This window comes from Seriola lalandi, unplaced genomic scaffold (genome assembly GCF_002814215.2).
Source record: "Seriola lalandi dorsalis isolate HSWRI2012SDOR001 ecotype SW California unplaced genomic scaffold, Sedor1 jcf7180002054931, whole genome shotgun sequence".
Classification (NCBI taxonomy): Eukaryota; Metazoa; Chordata; class Actinopteri; order Carangiformes; family Carangidae; genus Seriola; species Seriola lalandi.
Window position 1 is genome coordinate 849,270 of NW_019525483.1, and position 4,746 is coordinate 854,015.

Genomic DNA, 4,746 nt, shown 5'->3' on the forward strand with positions numbered 1-4,746 from the left:
TCTGCGTAATGTTTAATTTTCTACGTTTCTATAGTCGATGTCTTTACAGTTGTGAAGCATTAGAACTTTTTCTGCTGCAAAAAAGACAAGAAAACAACAAGAGGCTCATTAAGAGGCTTAATCATTTTAATGCTGGTGAAATACAAAACTAACTGGGTGCAGTACAGTACATGATAAACAGTATGCATGTAAAACTCAATGTTATGAGTAGCAGCAGTTGCTCTCAGTTAGGGAAGTAAATTATAACTGACATGTATTCAGTTGTGTTACTGTTCTGTTGTCAGACATTGTGTACTCTGGACAACCTGCGATTAGTGTTGAGAAGAAATGTCTGAACTGGTTGTTGGATTACAAGTTACCAGGACAGTGTGCATAAGAAAACTTTGGATTGGTTTCTGAATTTTAATCACAAAACACAAACTTTACTCTGGGTATTTGGTCTCATTAGTGTTCAAACAGTCACAAATTAATACTTAGAAAACAGTTTAACAGTTTGACTGGTTCTCCTCTTTGACCATTGGGTCATCTGGATTCAGTGAGATGTTGTCAGGTCAAAGGTCTCTCCAGTCAAAGAAAGCAAAAATCAATACTGAATCACATGCTGCTCAGTGTTAGTTCACAATCTGAAACAAGTCTAATATATAGAAAAAGAGTTTATTAGATTGAGCCAATTTTCAAGCAAAATATGTTTCCAATGTTTCCTGTTTTCACAAGAGACTGTGAAGTTCAGTTGAAAGTGAACACGGCCCTCTAGTGGTGAGGGTGGTGAAAGCTGCTGGTGATTCTACAGATTTGTCACAACTTTTTGGTGGCCGTTCAAACATGTTTCCTATCAGCTGCAAAAAGACATTTCCATTTCCCGTCTCCTATTAACATGTGATCTGTCTCTAGGTTTATCGTCTGCATGTGAGTGGACTGCAGTCAGATCAACCTGACCACACCAGGGGCTGGTTCCACACAGAGATGTCAGACTGCTCTGTAGTGTTGGTCCAGCCTTCATGTTGATCACAGATCAGTCTGATGTCAGAATGTTTCATAAAAATACAGATGGACTCATTTTAAGACAGACACTTTACCCCCAGACTATCTTAGGCCTAAGACTATGTTACTATGGTAACAATCAGTAGCACCTGCACTCACAAGTAGCACCAAACAACGAAAAACAGGAAAACATGACTCATATATGTGGTTTGCTAACATTGTTATGCAAAGAGAAGTGAACATTGGTCTTAGACCTGCGTTAAACTGGGGATAAGGTGTCTCATGTTTTTGTCTTAGAATTAGTTTTTTGTGAAAGTCTGACTAACTTTAGACTGGTCTGTGGGTAAAATGAAGAGTGGACCAACACTACAGACCACTCTGATATATCTTTATAAAACTGGCTCCTGGAGGTTTGTTCTTAAGAATCAAAAAGGTAGAGACGAGCCCACCCACTAAAAACAGTCTGTAGCTACAGCAGCTGCAACCTCAAAGATGAGGGTCACATGACCTTCAAGGATTGCCAAGCTAGCGTTAGTGCTATCAGGCCTCCCCTGTGGCTCTGATGACTCTGAGTTAGTGTGTCACAGGGCGATTCCCTCCAGAGAATTGCTTCTCTTAAACTGTGACACACTGCACCATGTTAATAAGTCACAATGCAGGCAGAGGAGATATTGAGAACACTTATTAAAAGTAAGTGCAGGTCACAGATCACATGTGAATACCAGGTGGCGACGGGGTCCAGGACTCTATTCCAGAGAGCAGGTTTAACAAACTCTGACTCTAACCCTGAACTCTGAGTTGATGAACCTTGAGATAAGACACAGAGTTTTCAGTTCCAGAACAGCTAATCTGAGTTAGTTCAATCAACTCTGAGTGTGTTCACCGAGTTATCTGCAGCCTGTATTCAAACACTCACTTTTAAAACACATTTAGTCCAGTTTTTAAATGTTACAGTATTTTCATCCTGACTCAGAAATATCACATCACCTCTGATGTGTGATCTCTATGACAGGACTGTTCATCAGTGAGACCAATCACAGCATGAGAAATGATTCTTCATTGATCAGTCTTTGTCTAAAGCTTCACACAGATTTTCTTTTTCTATTAACAGTTATGGATAGTAAATGTTCCGGTGCAGAGGAACTGGTTGACAATATGACAGACATTAGACATTAATTAGTTACTCAAGACCTGTTTTACTAACATTACGTCTTTTATGATCAATCAGTGGGCTTCTTAAATCACAGCAGGAGGGGTGGAGACAGACAGAAACCCAGGGTTTGTTGAAGAAAACCTGCCAGGAAGCGGGTTAGCTTCACAGAATAAGTTACCATGGTAACTGACTCAGAGTTTAAGTGATCTCAGTCTCTGGAATGAAAACCTAGAGTTTCCATCATCTTAGGGTTAAGAAACTCTTAACGCTTTCTGGAATAAACCCCTGGAGTCAAAGGTCATTCAGGCTTGATTTACTTCTCTTGTTTCCATTTCCTTTTGAATTCCTCATGAAATTATGTGTTTCTTCTACTACAGCTGCTACCTCTATGTACATTGAGACAATTTCACTTAAAATAGAAAAAAAAAAAAAAACTTGCTGGCTCAATTTAAACAATATACACATTAAAATGTCTTTAGAGCCACATGTAAGAAACAACATCTCAAGCACACATGATTTTGGAAATGGTGGAACACGAGGAGGTCTTACATTAAGATTACTGGCTACACTGTGAGGTAAAAAGACATGACAGGTTAAGTAGAAAAAACATTTTTCAAGGAATCTTAATACTAAAACAAGTCTAGTTAAAACATGTCACCATATATGGCTTATCATACACATGAAGGCTGTCAGCATGAATCAAATCTCTCCTCCAGCCTTCACTGCCTCAGATGCTCATCTTCACTCTGACACATACAGTACTTTCTGAATAAAGTGCTGATTATGTTCAAGCAATATATTTAATCCAATTATTAAAGTGAGAGAATGTATAAATTATCATTAAGGAACGGTTCACTTCAACCTTACTGCAGAGGGAATGAAGGAAAGGCTCACACAGTGTCTTTCAAAGCACAGAGATGAAGCATTTTCTCCTCTTCCTCCACCAAAGTGTATGAAGCTGACAATGATACAGTCCAGTATGAGGATTCTGGCAGTTGTGGAATAACCTACATATGCCTTTTTTGTATATAATACTCATGTTACTATTCAACCTTAAGGATTACTTTAGCATTTTACAATAGCAACTTTTAAACTGTCAAGATAAAAAAAATAACAAGACGTGATTTGAGATTTTCTTTCCCTGCCAGATGCTGCAGCTACAGAGGAGTGAAGTCTCTCCCCGTCCGTCTAACCTGAAGATGAGCCTTAACATTAAAAGACAGCACGATATAAATAAAGCCAATGGTCAGCGTGGATGGACCTCTGCCCAGTTATTATTGTACATGTGTCTTAGTCTTAAATCCTCTCATTACACTTCAAGTTAATTTCCCATTTCTTTTTCCCCATGCAGAACTCTTATCAACCTCAATGTGTAGAAGGTGATTAACAACGATAGTGTGTTTCTCCACGTTTGATTTCAATAGAGGGAAAACAGGCTGCTTTGAAGTTGCTCCTGTTTCATGACACACTGCAGGGATATTTATAGTACAGTCAGTTTGAAGGTGCAGGGTGAGCGTCTTTAATGTTCCTGCATCTGTTGCAGTTCTTGACTTTGATGAAGTGTAGAAACACTGTGGAACATTTAAAGTCATGATCTGTAACTTTTCCACATTAAAATGTCTAAAAACATCTAGACCTGTGTTCTATATGTTGTTAAGTTGTGTTCTTACATTATCACAAATGTTTCCACCAATTCTCAAACCAGAGAAATCTGTGATTTTATTCACTGTAACGCTTCATTGGTCGCCTGTCAATGACATCGTTTCCTCTATGATGATGTCAGTGTGTTTGTCTGACAGAAGCTCAGCTGTGGCTCAATCCCAATGTCACCTCTAAGGCCTCAGCCCTGAACCCTCACAGACTAAACTCACGTCACCTGGTCAGTGATCGACTGCGAGACGCTGCAGCGGCTCAAACGGAACAAAGAGGAATGGGACAGCACTATGTGACACTTTGATATCACATAATACATGTGTTGTATAGTTGTGGGTTTGGAACTTCTGATTTTCCATTCTTTATTCCCTTCCTTCACTCCCTGTTCGTAAACAAAATAAAAATGTTGGATCAGATCCGGTGAAACCAGACTTGGAATTTATCATCATGTCATCATAGGACAGATAACTACACACAGTTCTGGCTCTGAATCACAGTGAGCTCTGTGTGATAATGTCATGGTTTGTTCCTCTCATGCATGTTAACCTTTTTTTCTTTCTTATTTTTTCCAGGCATCCCCTGGTAACCATGGTAACCTTGTGTTAAATGTCACAACACTAAGAACTTTGGGTAATTCCCTCAAGCAAAGTCTGCAGAAATGCAGACTTATGGAAAGTGTCCAGAAAGGGCTCAAATGTCTTTAGAGAGCCCTCATGCTCTGGATGGTTTGACGGTGGGACAGAACTAAGCCATCATGGACTTACTGGGAACGAGCCTCAAAGTCTGTGAGTCTCTGAGGGAGGACACTGGGATTGGGCCATTGACTTTTATCTAGTTTTAAGCCACATACACTTTTTACACCTTGGTGGTTTTCAGTTCTATATTTGAACCAGATGAAGGATTTTAGTCGTCGGACGTCTGGATCTGAAGTTATCAGAGAAACAAGCTGAGGAAATGTT